We start from the raw sequence: 15,930 nt of genomic DNA on the forward strand, positions 1-15,930 counted from the left end.
AGCAAAGTTAATTAAATAAAAATAGAGATCTGAAAGAAGTCAATAATTGCACTTCCAAAGAAAGGTACGTTAGGACTAAGAACCTACTGTCATGTTGATATCACACAGAAGTGATTTTCTCTTACTACTAAGAAATACTAGCCTTGTCACACTTCTTCAAAAGTTATATCAAGGCAACCAGAGATAGCAGACTTCATCCCTTCAGTATTGAGGAAAATCACACAGACAGACAAAGAAGAAGAATCCATTCCATGTGCTAAAAGTCATCAAAATCCATTCTCTTCCACATGCAGTTGAACTTGCCATGCTGGTGGCAACTTGTATAAGTCAACAATTGAATGCAGTACCCAACTGTCAAGCAGATATTACACAGAAGTGTCAGTCTCTCCCTACTTCTTCATCAGAACTATGTTAGCCTTGAATGCTGAATTCCAACATGATGACAGAATGAGCCAATTACTTGCAGTCAAAGTTAAACTGTAGTTTCAAAATTTGGAAAAAAGCTTCTGTGCATACGCACCAGAAATTCATTTTATTTTCACAGCGAAGATTTACACTAGAACTAGTAAAAGTCTACCTTAAAATCCAATTGTTTCCTACCCTAATAGGACGAAGAGATCCCACATGTTATGTAACAAATTCTATCGCAGTATTTAATCCCAGTGAAAAGAAAACAAATTTACAGTAGTTTTCAAAGTTGCAAGGACTTTTGGCTGTTGCCATTTGGCTGTAATCAGACAGACAAGTACACTTGAAGGAATCATCAATTGTAGTTCCAGAATGTGTCCTGTAGACGTCCCACCTGTCCTGCCAGGATCCAACTCTGACCCATAGTTTTATTGCCCCAGGCCTGGAGCTAACAAAAGCTGCAACAGTTGGATTTGTAACTTCTTGAATTTGAAAAAAGAAAACAACATATTCTGAACTGGAAGCATGAAAACAGATTCTGAAGAAAAAGGTTCAGAGAGTAAATACAGCATAAATCAAGTTAGTTTTCGGTGATCGAGATTTACTGAATAGACATAGAAATTTAAAGACACACGTTTTACATTTTCAAGAGTTACTGATTGAAGAATCACTCTATAAAAAAAATTTTGTTTTCTTGTTGTCGTCTTTCAAAATTTTTACTTCAAAGTAACAGAGAATCAAAAATTGTTGTGGCCTTAAAGCCAGCCTTTATCAATTGCAGGGTCAACCACGACAGTTAAACTTCTGAACACAGGGCTCGAAATACCCACTTGCCCACTTGAAAATGCAACCACATTTTGCTTTGCGCAACTTGATTTTAAACCCAGGTTGCACACTGAGCAACCTGAAATTTTGCAGTTGGAACACTACTTTTCCCCACCTACATGCATAAGCTTTTGTATTTATTTTTTGATAACATAAAACATGTTAAATAGTTACATATAACTGGAAGAAAAGATGATGGATAAGTAGCTGATTGAAGAAAGTAACCATTTGAAAGTGGGGCAACCTAAAATGTTGATGGTGCAACTTGGCTTTTGACTCAGGTTGCCACTTGGACAACCTGACTGAAAAAAGTATTTCGGGCCCTGGAACAGTTTAGTTTTTGTGTCAGTTTTGAAGGTTTCCCATAACCCTCAGGATGAGCCTTTCAAAACAAAGACATCAGCACCATTAACCCAGTGCAACAAAGTCAAGAGAGATTTCTTAAAATTCTTTGACATTTCAAGTTATGACATGTACAAGTGTTTACTGTCAATCAAATTCCACTATACATACATATACTATGATATAGATAATTGATGACAGAAAAAGTGCATGATAGTCTATATACATGCACTGCCTAAGGCTAAACTTTTTGGTTCTAATTTCTATATACAAATGTACAACTAACATCCTGAGAGTTTTATGGCCGCCATTAGCAGTTTGCGCCTGTGGATGATAGATCGCTGGTGATGAAGACAGTAGGAATACCAACTTGATATTTGGTACTTCTACATATTCACTTGAGTGTGCGTAGTCAACCTTCAGCTGTAAAGATGTAAAAAAATGCATCATCAAAAGCCAGTGTATTAAAGTTCCCAGTAAAAACAAGTACATGCATGATTTGACGTGACAATGCTATTAATTTTACACCCACACAAAGTATTGATGTCAATTGGTTTAGAAAGCTGAATCCCCAAAGCCATTTCAACACTTGGCACATCACCAAACCACAGTCATGTCCTGTTAACTGCCAACCAGGTTCATTATCAGCCACAATTGTGCAGGAAATGTTCAGCTGCCAAGTACCTAATGTACGGTGTAGTACTGTAAATGCAGAAACTTTCGCGGTGGTTTCATGTTCGCGGTTTTTGCGGTGGCCGCTTCACCGCGAACTTAAATCCACCGCGAACATTTTTCCATGGCAGTAAGACTAAGAGACTACAGTGCATGGTGCTACCGCGAACTTAAACCACAGCAAAAAGTCCTTTTTCCTGCTAACGCGAAATTAAATCCCCGTAAACTTAAATACATTTACAGTAACAGACCCTCAAGCCATTAAAATGTTTTACACAGTAATCTGTTGTGATAAAGGTATAACAGTCATCCCTTATTGATATAGTCTGCTATGAAATCAAATAAAAGCTTTTCATGCAAATCATGAATATTGCTTTTAAGTAGTAATTCACCAAAAAAAACTTAACCTTTTCCTAACTAACAGTAAACAATTTTCCCTTATTTAGTAAGTTTTACATCTGATAATGCAAATTCTGCAACAACTGGCACCACCTAAAACCACTGTCATATCCCATCTTTAGAATTAGAGCCACAGTACTGTTGTATGGACAAACACTTGATATATACATGTAGCCTGGAGCACACAGGAAATGTTGGTACCAAACATAGTGACAGGCCCTGTAGGCCATGGAAGCAAGTTGAGCTACCAATCTATACTGTGTTCTGAAAGAAGGTAAACCAAAGTCATCAGTATCCTTTTAAGAAATTAAGCCAAAATTTCACTTTTCTGCTACTTTAAAGTAGTAAGAAACATTTTTCAAATTTACAAATTATGACAAATCCTCAGCTCTTATTATATAAAATTACATTATAGTAAATGCAATATAAATGTTTTTATGGTTTTACTTTCAATCAGAACAGTCTATTGAAATGGGTGATTATGCTTCACACTCATGAGTAATGTGGGTACATGCTACCCCCCTCACATCCTGTGTGACTTGCAATCGGTAACTTTTTATGAAAAATGTATATATACTTGAAATTGTGTTTGTTGTTACTTCATAGGTGATATGCCTTTAGAAGTAGACTGATATGTAAACACCTGACTTCCCTTCTGAGTTCCTTTCCATTTTAATTAATATGACCTGACCTCAAGATACGACCCGTGTTTAACTCACTGACTTCAAAGAATCTCAAACACGAAGACCACAAATAAATAGTAAGCGCACCAAAAATGCTTGACCCAGATCGTTTGATCGTTACACTGCTTTTTAACCTAATGACAAAAATTAGTCATCTTAGAAAAATTTGGCGACAAAGCAGAAATGTTTGAGATATTTTTGTAAAATAGTTCTGAATCATACGTTTTTGCTACTCTGATTCTGATGATTTATAAATAGTATATTGTACAGAAAGAGGGTTACATGCGTAGTCATTCGGTATCTGGAACATTTCAAAGTTAAGTATGTTGGATGTGCTGTTCCCATAGCCAGGGAGGGGCAAACCAAGGAAATGGTTGGGATAGTTTCCCCCTCAGGCAGACATACCTGTCCTCACTACTTCCCAGTATGACGCACTTCTCACTGAGACTGTACTGTAAGGGGCTAACAGTCGGATTACCAGAGGGATTAGCATTGTACTTTATACATTAGACAAAGATTAGTCCTTGTCTTCGAATCTGGAAAGCTATCCAAAGCTTTGTTTCTTTTGCATTCTGAAAATATTGATCTTATTGATCTATGTAAGTGTCATTAGCATAGCCTCTCTGGTAGCATGCATAGTCCAGTGGTTAGCGGCCCTGCCTCTGGAATTCAATGTTGTGAGTTCGATTCAGGCTGTATCTCTCACCCAACATGCATGCTACAGGAAAAGGTTGCAGTCCTTTAGGACAGGATGTTAAGCTACCATGGGAGCCAGACAGGACCGGGTAGCTAGCGAGTTTTGTTCGGGGACCCAAGGCAGTCAGCCCGCAGATCACACATTAGTGCTCCGGGGAGTTTGAAGGAGTTATCGCTACCCTTTCCGTCTGGTGTCTTCTGCCATGCAGAGTTTCCAAGAGGGGCTGGTCAGTGCTGTGATTAATGACCCAATGCCACTGCTGATTTTACTTGTCGAAAAGAGCTATCGGGGGTACAATGAACCTATAAATACTGTACATAGCATCTGTCCTCTATGTCATGACCATTGGAAGGCTCTTCATGTGAGCTAAAACTGGATTGAGATCACTTTCCTTTTTCCTTTCTGGTCAAATAAGTTTCTAATTCTCTTTTCGAGTTACATTTTACCATAATTCAGTTAACTACTAGTAGGTGTTGTTGCCAGTGAACTATGTGGCTATTGCCAGTGAACTAGGTTTTGTTGCCAGTTAACTAGGTGTTGTTGCCAGTGAACTAGGTGTTCTTGCCAGTGAACTTGGTGTTGTTGCAAGTTAGAAGATTTAACGAACTTGGACTTGACAGCTGTGAAACACAAGTGGCTCACAGTCAAGCTCAAATTCCTTCTGGCAGCATCTCAGTACAGGCCACTACAGTAACACATGCTCCTGGCCACCTCTGGCCCCTCTGTGCCAACACCCACCCACACATGTGCCCTGTGCTAAGAGCTGGCCACCTGAGAGGCATCTTGGGTCGCTGCCCTTGACCAACAACCATCTCAAACTTGCAGCTCTAGCTGTCAGCCTAGTGTAGGTCAGGTGAACCCACTGGTGACCCCGAAATACAAACAGTTGCTGAACCAGTTTTAGTGAGGGGACTGGGGTAAAGATGTTTTGCTATGGTGGATGACAACACCACTGAAGGATTTACATGTATATATAAACTACATTTGGATTATCTGTAGATCGAAGTACAAGTTTACAAAATGTACAAGGAAGCCATTCCTTCGTTGGCTCGTTTAATACATCTTTAAGAACTTAAGCAAATTCATAAAACAGGAGGAAATCATGACTACCGGTTTATTCACTACGGAACAGACCATATATATCTTCAGACTCTGTTTCTATTTACAGGTTTGCGGTAGCAAAACCTGTTCTGTTTTCGTTGGCTTTTATGGGCGCCGCCATTTTGTTTTTCGGTGTATGACGGGAAGGGTGGCGCTGGCGCCATTTGGATATGACGGATTGGTGTGTTGTATGAAGTTATGAGATGACTAGGAAACGTGATCTTGTGGTCTCATCGGAAACGACAGGACGGCAAGAGCCACAAGCATGAAGGCTTAGTGTGTTGTATGAAGGAATTGGATGGTTAGGAAACGTGATCTTGTGGTCTTGTCGGAAACGGCAGGACGGCAAGAGCCACAAGCATGAAGGGTTAGTGTGTTGTATGAAGGGATTGGATGAGATGGTTAGGAAATATGATCTTGTACTCTTGTCGGAAGCGGCAGGACGGCAAGAGACACAAGCATGAAGGGTTAGTGTGTTGTATGAAGGGATGGGATGGGATGGTTAGGAAATATGATCTTGTACTCTTGTCGGAAGCGGCAGGACGGCAAGAGACACAAGCATGAAGGGTTAGTGTGTTGTATGAAGGGATTGAATGGGATGGTTAGGAAAAATGATCTTGTACTCTCGTCGGAAGCGGCAGGACGGCAAGAGCCACAAGCATGAAGGGTTAGTTTGTTGTATGAGGGGATTGAATGGGATGGTTAGGAAATATGATCTTGTACTCTTGTCGGAAACGGCAGGACGGCAAGAGCCACAAGCATGAAGGGTTAGTGTGTTGTAAAGTTAAGAAAGTTACGACGAGATCCCCAACGATAGAGGCTTAGACATGTAACAAATATATACAGGTTCCTTTAGTTGCCAACTGGAATTCGAAGATCAGCACATGAAGGATAAAGAAATGACAATGAAGAGACAAGAATTTCCGCACGCTGGGTACAGAAGACTTTTAACAATATAATAGACTTCATAATAATGCTATCTCTCTTTGGCCTTAACTGAAGTTCTCTATTGCCTCTCCTGAACTGAACTCTCTTACCTTAGAAATCTCTTGTATTAACATTCTGTCTCAGTACTAGACAAATGTCTGCTCTCCTGAACGGCCGTAGAAATCTCTCGTCTTTGTATTCTGTCTTACCTGACAGACAGCTACACAATATCGCTCATATTACTAGACTAAGTACATCTCGGTCTGTTGTAGTTCACGTCATCAAACGAATAACCGTTCAAGAATAACAATCATAGTACAATACTACAGACTAATTACATCTAGCAAACGTTGCGTTGTATCTTCTTGTAAGTGACGGAGTGAAAGGCTGCTACAGCCCAAAAGTAAACGGCTGCTACAACCCAAAAGTAAACGGCTGCACGGACGTGTATTTTTATCGTTAAGAAACTCCCGCAAACGTTAGATTGGTAAAAGTTCGTTTGTAACTCAAGACATTTGCAGGCAATGTTCGAATTATGTAAATGACATGCTAGAAACAGCATGTTGACTTATTCATATCTGTAAATATGCATATACGTCTGCTTAGCTGTACTGTAAATAGTTGTTATAATCCTCACGAAAGTCGCTGTACTTTTGTCGTGTCAATAAAGTTTTCATATACGTTTGGTTAGGATGTCCACCATTCGTATATCCATCGTTGTCTAGGTGAATTGAATTATTTTTTTACAATACTAAATATGACCTAATAGAATAGACAACACGTATTCGTATAAGTCAAATAACGCAGATAGCACGTGTACGTCAGTCCATGAATTCTCTAACTGCACTCAGTTTTTCCCTCAAAAGCAGCGCAATCGGTTGGCCGCCCGCGGCTCTGCTGCCGGTCTGGCATTTCCCTCTCATGGCCTTGCTCCTTCGGGCGACGTTGTTTCGGGTTTTGCATATGGCTCTCAGCCTCGATCCCCTTGTAGCAATTTGCACACGGATGTCCTTCCCTTCAGTGATACAGCTCGTCTTTCAGTGAAAGCCACCGACGTCCCTTGAATTCGTGTGGATCTCATTTGCCCGACCTGTGCAAAAATCAGAGACCCACACATATTAACCTGTACCTGAACCCTTTAGCCCGACGAAATATTGAAAATATTTGAAAATGTTGATTCGTTTTTGAATAAGAATAATAAAAGTGATAAGAAATAGAATAAGAAGTCCATGATGATGAGATGTTTCCTTTCCACTGCAAGTATTATAGTACTTCTTTTGATCTTGTTTATCTTTATGATGAGCCCCTGCAACAACAATGCCAAAAAGGACAGGTCAATTGCAGTATGAATGTCAAAAATCCCAAACTAGCAATTAAATCAAGTTCATAATCTAACTATACCTGGCTCTGACCAAAGAACGCGATCCATTATTCTAAGATCCTCTTGACTATGCAGAAGTAAGCTGAGTTACTTACCGAAGTGCAGGTGAGTGCGTTGACTTCGTGGGGTCAGTCGTAATTAATCATCAGAGACCAGTCTCAGACACGTGTTGTCTCCCCTCTGTCTGGCAGCGAAATGACTGCTGTGTTCGTAATCAGCTTGGTTTACGTTTCATCTGCATTGCGCAATATGAATACTAGGCAGCCCATTGGCCAGCGACCATGGGTTATTCCATAGCGGAAAAGGGGGAGCTAGGAGAGAGGAGAAAAGTATTAAACAACCGACCAACATGTAAAAAAAAATCACACCAAACTTGAAAGCTTGGACATGTTCTCCAAACATTCCATTGGTCGTGGCGGGGACTGCGGGCATGCTATATTAAAGCCACAACGACATACTAGTATCATGTGTAAAACACACGTAGAAAGAACACCCTAACGTTAGTAGATATAGCCATTACATAGTCGCACTGACAAAGACTTGCACAATTCCATGAAACCCCGACTGTTGTTGTTGTTGTGCCTTGACTGATTGATATGCCTGGTGGTTGGAGCAAAGACTAGCGTAGTAACAAATTTTCAGCCGTTGCGTTGCTGCACAATAGAGCTAAAACATGCCAAATTTACCAAAAATAAAGACGCTTGCCCTGATTTTTTAATCATTTTTCTCACATATACAAAAAAGCTTCCCATTGTATTGCATGCGATTGCGCAATTTCATGCCACATGAATGACGTCTTTGAAACCAATTTCTAAAGAGTAAGATACACAGTCACGAATGGTAAAATGAAAACTGTAAACGCAGACAACGTCAATCTTGATATTTTCCTCGTTGATCTCTTGAGTCCAAAAGATAACTAATAATACTGTGCTATCAATTTATAGATGTACACGTCAACTACGTTTTTGTAAATATCTCTCTTAACACACTTTGGAAATGTTGGAAAAAACAACAACGTGGGAACCGGCAAACGTTGTATCAAGCTATGTCAGCTTTCTCTGCCCCGGGGTCATCGGGTTATCGGGGTCATCGGAGAAATCAGGGTTTGTCACGTTTTCAATTAACCGGCAATATAGCAAGATGTCAGGTTCACACGCGTCCTGTCAATCATCAACCGTCATTAGGTTTCACTTCTTCACTGTCCTGCGTTCTGCGAAATAAAAGTGATAAGAAATAGAATAAGTCCATGAAGTCCATGATGATGAGATGTTTCCTTTTAACTGCAGGTATTATAGTTTTACTTCTTAAACATCTTTATGACGAGCCCCTGCAACATCAATGCCAAAAAGGAAAGGTCAAATGCATTTACCCATAGATTTGAAAAATAGAAAACTAACAATTAAATGAAATTCGCAATCTAACTATACCTGGCTCTAACCAAAGAACACGATCAATAATTCAAAGATCCTCTTGACTATGCGGAAGTGGAACCTGAGTTACTTACCGAAGTGCAGGGGAGTGCGTTGACTTCGTGGGGGCAGTTGTTACTAATCATCAGAGACCGGTCCCAGACATGTGTTGTCTCCCCTCTGTCTGGCAGCGAAATGACTGCTGTGCACGGATCAGCTTGGTTTACGTTTCATCTGCATTGCGCAATATTGCGCAATATGAATACTAGGCAGCCCATTGGCCAGCGACCATGGGTTATTCCATAGCGGAAAAGGGGGAGCTAGGAAAGGGGAGAAAGGTTTTAAACAGCAGGCCAACATGTAAAAAAAAAGGATCACATCAAACTTGAAAGCTTGGACATATTCTCCAAACATTCCATTGGTCGTAGTGGGGACTGCGGGCATGCCACAGCGCCATACTAGTATCATGTGTAAAACACACGTAGAAAAAACGTTAGTAGACATAGCCATCACATAGTCGCACTGGCAAAGACTTGCGCAATCCCATGCAACCCCGACTGTTGGCCTGACTGATTGATATACCAGGTGGTTGGAGCATAGACTAGCGTAGTAACAAATTTTCAGTCACTACAGCTAAAACATGGCAAATTTACGCAAAATAAAGATCCTTGCCCTTGCACGACGAGATTCCCAACAATAGAGTGTTAGTCTAGATTTGTTAGTTGATGTGATGCGATCTGTATCACAGTCTCCTGGCTTCCGGAATCAAAGCCCGGGCCGGCCAGACTGGAAGATCAGCATATGAAGGATAAAGAAATGACGCAGAGACAAGAGTTTCCGTACAGTGGGTACGGGAGACTTTTAACGTTATAACAGACTTCATAACGCTGCAATCTCAGTTCACTACTGTCTCTCCTGAACTGAATTCCCTAACCTTAGAAATCAAGGTCTTTACATTCTGTCTCAGTACTTGACAAGTGTCTGCTCACACAACACAACATTGGTGAATTCATTATGGCAGAACAATACGAGTGTAATAACAAACGTTCCAAGGTAGTGTCGGGTTGTACTGTACATGTTTCTCCTTCGAAGAATATGACGGATTCAAATCTTACTACAGCTTTCATAAACAATGACTGTACAACACATTTGTATGGGGTTTACTTTAATCGTACATTCACCCGGTTAGGTTTTTGACCGTCGTTGGTGCGGTAATTTTATTTCAACTTTATTGCAGGTGGCCTATATCACATGCACAATACATATAAAAATACACATTACAGCAATACAAATACACTGTTACTTATATATAGTGTTAAAGTTTAGTGGGATTGTCACTTATATATAAACTGAAATCACTTATTTAGGATACTACAATACATGTAGTATGAAGATGATAACAGTTGGTACCAGCAGCTCTTATCTAAGAACAGATAGCTTTTACAAATGAAATTGGTATTTCTAAAATTCAGCCGGCCCTTGCTTAGAGAATGGTAAATAACAACATTGCACTGAATTTAAACTAATGGAAAATCTGGTCAATACTCCGTGTTAGTTGAACTTTCTACCATCAAAACTGAAGTTGTTGAAATTGTTGTATGCAAAGATAACTCCATTTTTTTTTAAACAGACCTGCCAGTTAATATGCAAATAACTTTCTGTTTTGTGTAGCCATTGTTTCTGGCTGCAACCATGGGTGGACTCCCCATGGTTTTTAATTAGTTTGTGTGGTCTGGAGGGTGAATTAAATGTCCTGGCAGAGGACAGCAGGGAAAAACATCACTGGTATGGTTATGGTTGTTTCCATGGAACAAAATGGTGGAACATAACCATGTCGGAGTACAGAAGAAAACAACAATGCCAACAACGCATGCAGCTAGGGACCTGCATGTGGTCCCTGTCTGGTGTTTTCCTCTCGCCTTCCGTCTTCGGGCGACGCTGTTCCGACTCCCCGGGGTCCCGTCGTTGCAAGGCACACAAGATTCCAACACACACAAAGATGCCAGATCTGTTTTCAACCGAAAAAAATGGAGTTATGACAGTTGTTCACTACGTGGGCCTTAAACTTTACTTGCACGGATAAAATTACCCACATAGACGAAATTTAACATGTTAACCTATATTGTCGGAATTACAGAAATGTGGAATTTTTACTAATAAATCTATGCCGACTGTTCAGCGCATCTGGTGAACAAACTTATAATAAGTAGGTCTTAAATTATTTTGCACGTATAACGTTAGATTAAAAAAAAATGCCTAAGCATCCGCCCGAAGCTTTCTACATTCCTACATCTCACATTGAAAAAATATATACATGTATTTAATTTGCATGGATATTTCTTTTTCAAAGATTGCCAAAGAATAGCAATATAGGAATTCTGAGACAGCACAAAATAAATTCGAAAAAAACAACAAAAATATCAGAGATTATGGCGACTAACCTGTACTCCTTTCACGGGACAAGGGAGAAATGTCTATCCATACTTCATGTAAACCGAGGCCGTCAACGGTGAAGGAAAAAAAACCCTCGTAATTCCGTTAAAACCTACTGTATCAAACCACAAAACGTATCAAGATGACCCTGAAGACTTTAGAGAACGACATACTACGAATACAGACCCCAATTTTCCCTCCAAACAGCTGAACAAGGCCCTATTTGTGGATACGAAGCGAGCTGCGCCATTCCGACGGTAAACAAGTTACGTCATGCATCGTGCTCGGCACTTTCTGGTACAAGACCCCATAGCGACTTAGACAAATCTGCTTGATGAATACATCCATGTCCCAAAAAGTCAATTCTTGTGTGTTTTACTTGCGTGCTTTTCTTCTTTCTTCTCCCTTTTCAGTCAGGATCTAATCATTGCTTAGAACTGCAGGGGATTATTGCCCCGAAGCGAGCCCGCCTTACAAAAAAACAACCGAGGCTATCACTTCCTGGTACATTATTGTATAGAAGACCCCATAGGCGACTAGACATTTTGCGTTATGAATACGTCCCAGAAAAGCCCATTCTCGTGTTTTTTGCTTGCGTGTTCTTCTTCTTTTTACCTCCATGAAATGTCATGGAGGTTATATTTTACCCTTTGTTTGTTTGTGTGTCTGTGTGTGTGTGTGTGTGTGTGTGTGTGAACAAGATAACTCAAGAACGGCTGGGTCAATTGGTTTCATACTTGGTGTGTTGGTAGTGTGTGGTGAAAGCTGGAAATGATTACATTTTGGGCCCCCTAGCGGCTTCCTTTGGTACTGCAACGCAACTCCCGGTTTTGCTATCTCGTGTTCTGAACACGCTATGGTTACGATTTTTGAGTATTAGATAGCTCTTGTGCTCAGGAATAAGTGACATAAGTTTGGGGCCCCTAGAGGCTAGTTTTCGGATATCAGGGGCATTTTTGTCAAAAACTTCTTAAGACGATAACTCAAGTAGGGAACAACGGATTTTTATGATTTTTGGTATGTTAGTACCTTAGACAATGATGTACAAAATAAAATACTAATACCGCATGCCTATCAGATTAGGCATGCGGGTACCTTAGGCAAAGATGTTCATAATGATATACATGTTATGCAAATGATGGCTAAATTTGCATAATTAATGAGGAAATTGTATAATTCCATTGTTTTCAATAACTGGACTTCAATAAATGTAAATGTTAATTATGATAGGTGAAATATAAGCAGATACCAAATATGGTAATGAGGAACTTATTTGCATAATTTATGTAAAAATTGCAACACCACTTTATAATTGATAATGGGAATTTTATCATTGTGACATGTGTACGTTAGTCAATGATGAACAACACCATGCATAAATTATGTTAATGTAGGGAATTGCATGGAATTTACAAAAGCTCAGTCAAGATCCAATCATAGCTTAGAACTGCAGTGAATTTATGATTGCCCTAAACCAGGGGTTACTGTCGCATTATCTCGTCACAAATATGTAAATGAGCACACACCCGATTTGACGACCACATTATTTTCATATTCGTGACGAGATAAATGCGACAGTAACAAGATGTGGTGTCGACCAAAATAAAGCAGATGCAGGGTGGCCTTGCTTTTTTTAACTTGCACACAATATTATACGTCTTAGAGAGCCTAATCGGAAAATATTGGTACGACAGCCACACAACAATGAATGATTTAGTCTGTTTAAGGTGGAATTGTGGTTTTGTATGCGATCTGACGTGTTAACGATGACATGGAATATAGTTAACCAAGATTTGTTATTTGATGTGATGTTTGATTTCAAAGTGGTTGGAATTTTATTTGTATGTTTTTGATATGGAATAAAGAAATTAAAGTAATTAGTGTGGTGGTGTTGTGACCTTGTCATGATGGACGGTAAGGTCCACAAATTGGAGTCGGTAAGGCTCACTGGGCATCATGTTGTTGCTGTCTTGTTGCAAAGTTAGGCACGAAAAGATCCCAACGATAGAGTGTTATTCTAGATTTGTTAGTGAAGCACAGTCTCTTGGCTTCCAAAATCAGAGCCCGGGACGAAAAGAAGTTAAAGATTACGTGAAATCTTATGTGGTTGTTAACGTTTTTGCGGACTTGTCGAAATATACAGGGACGACAGTCGACACCCTTGGCAAACCTGAAGTACTGCAAATCTACTGTTAAATACTTAACATATAGCATATACCTGCTGACCATCAACTGTATTATCTACTAAATAGGTAATATAGTAAATACATGTACTGTTTAACAAACAGAAGATATCTACTGACACGACAGTAAAGTAGATAGGCATACTTCCATCTTTGCAGATGATGGTAGCGCTCTGTCTGAAGTCACGGTGGTAAATGACTACTGAATATCCACTGACACATAGTCGATTAGTAGATATCTACTGACACAACTACTAAATATTTACTGACACAAATAGATATGCAGTAAATTCAAGAATTGTAAACAAGATAACCTTCAAAGATGCATGGAGAACACAGAGTATGTGCAATCACTCAACACACAGGCAGAATTTACAGAAAGTGCACGCCACAGTAATTGCAAAATGTAATGTCTTATCTTGATAAGATCCTAATGTTCAAACAGTTCATGCTTGATACAATTACAAATTGACTTAGGCTGGGGTGGGGGGTAACCACTCAGTCATTTAACTTATCATTTTACTCAGTGTTTTCTCTTTCTGATACATGCTGTTGCTTTTGCTATAGGATCCTTGTTGATTTATATTATAATAATTATATCATTTTCAGCAATCCATGTCTAATTAGAATTTTTATTGGCTGGGGAGGGGGAATATTGATTTAACATGATGAACTTACCTTTTGCTGCTTGTTTTTTTATATATGCTGTTGCTTTACATCCACTCCTTTTAATTTTTACCATAATTAGGAATTTAAAACTGCCTTGGGGATTTGGTAGATACATTTTATACATGGAGAGATAAAGCAGATATTATATCCTGGTTGGAGCCAAAATGCAGCTTTCATTTGACGTGCAAAATGTACCACTCACAGGTTTACAGCTTAAAGACTGTGATTGGTTAAACATCTCAGTAGATGGCCAATAGTAGAACAGTAGATGTCAGTAGTGATCTGATTGTTCCAACTATCTCATAGTTGTAGTAAAACATTAGAATTTTAGGACTGTTCTGACAGCAAGAACAGTGCATAGAGGTGCAGGTACTTGGCAGTAGCGGTGCAGTAGGATATTGGAAGTCGATTTACCGAAACCTAATACAATTCTACTGTTAGTAGTCTACTAAGAGTAGATTTTCTGTACTGATGGTTTGCCAAGGATATACGCTAGGCAGATAAAGCCATACCGCCATGTTAGCATCAGACTGTACATCGCTGCCTTTGTCTCCATATTATCTAATATTACCACTACTACTGTAACTTGCCTCTGCCCTCCGGCACATGATGCCGCAAGCAAAGGGAGAGTTGCAAGTCTGGACGTGTTCCATGCCAGCTGTCCTGAGACAGCATGTTGTGACATCCTTTAGTTCTACATAAATATTATGGGTTGAATGCACATGCTATGACCACTGACTCAAACATGTAACTATTTTTAGGTCTTCCACAAGTCAATTTGACACAGCATTTAAATCAATGAACACTATTATTCAAAAGATAGCAAGAGAACGGCAGGTGGTTTCCAACTGACATATGGAGAGCACTTTCAAAGCACCGTCCATATATATTGCCCTTCAGATAAATGTGAATTGGTGTTACTCAACCAACTGCGAAGTAACTTCCAATTATGATCAACTAGTTATGCTTTTGGACAGTCAACATTCAATTCACTGTAAATTAATTACTGCTCCTTTCCTCCCAAACTACACACATGCATCCTTTCTGCTATTTACTAATAAAGACACAACCACATTAATTAATTTTGCCTATTCATTACGTCACACAATTACAACTTTCCACCCCACATGGCATACACACTAACGCAAACCTGTATATATTTGCGAATGCTAATATTTAACTCTAGTTCTATGATTATCTTTCAGTTCAGCATCACCCCCCCCCCACCCCGTGTACACTAAAACACACCCAGTAACTTTCTAGCGAGGACAGGTCAAGGACAATTACTACGGTGTGAATAGCCCGAATGAGTGGCGGGCCATTCTCACCCTGTCTATCATGTAAATGTCATAAACACATACCAATCAGGCACTGTGCGGGAGTTCACACAAACAATTGATCTATATAACCTCCTTCTTCTATTTATAACGGTTAAAAAGTTTACTTGATGATCAAAAGGTGAAGAGACTAAAGAAATATTACGACTTCAGAAGTTTTTGAAATGATAGACCCGCAACAATTTTTGTCTCGTATTATCACGCGCTCCGTCAGTTTAGTTGTATTAGCATTTAGCACACCTATACACATCGTAATGCATCTTGGCGTAGTGGATTAACGATTAGACTTTTTAACAAATGATCTCAGGTTCGAATCCAAGTTGGTGTACTTTTTTTTTGATATGTCACTATTTATCACTTATACGATCGTTCATATTGAAATTTTGCTTTCATAAGGGTTTGCTTCTTGTGTTCATTTCATGATAACCTTCTTGATACTTACTCTCCAAGCAGAGGTCGAATCG

At 39.5% G+C, this 15,930-nt stretch overlaps 1 protein-coding gene and 1 long non-coding RNA gene across 4 annotated transcripts in view; one reads left to right on the forward strand and one right to left on the reverse strand.

Moving 5' to 3' along the window:
- The window catches only part of LOC118423552 (proto-oncogene tyrosine-protein kinase ROS-like), a gene marked incomplete in the record, with an annotated part of 94,796 nt that overhangs the window by 21,728 nt on the left and 57,138 nt on the right, over window positions 1-15,930 (forward strand).
- Window positions 6,048-11,619, reverse strand: LOC118423553. 3 transcript variants are annotated; one of them, XR_004832066.1, is made up of 5 exons: window positions 11,464-11,619; window positions 8,940-9,164; window positions 8,425-8,645; window positions 7,531-7,746; window positions 6,048-7,360 (listed from the first exon to the last, which is right to left on the reverse strand). It is a non-coding gene; the product is annotated as an uncharacterized LOC118423553 (long non-coding RNA). The 3 variants fall into 3 exon arrangements; XR_004832065.1 differs by lacking the exon at window positions 11,464-11,619 and having other exon boundaries at window positions 8,940-9,349; XR_004832067.1 differs by lacking the exon at window positions 11,464-11,619 and having other exon boundaries at window positions 7,242-7,360; window positions 8,452-8,645; window positions 8,940-9,350.

Source organism: Branchiostoma floridae, chromosome 9 (genome assembly GCF_000003815.2).
Source record: "Branchiostoma floridae strain S238N-H82 chromosome 9, Bfl_VNyyK, whole genome shotgun sequence".
Classification (NCBI taxonomy): Eukaryota; Metazoa; Chordata; class Leptocardii; order Amphioxiformes; family Branchiostomatidae; genus Branchiostoma; species Branchiostoma floridae.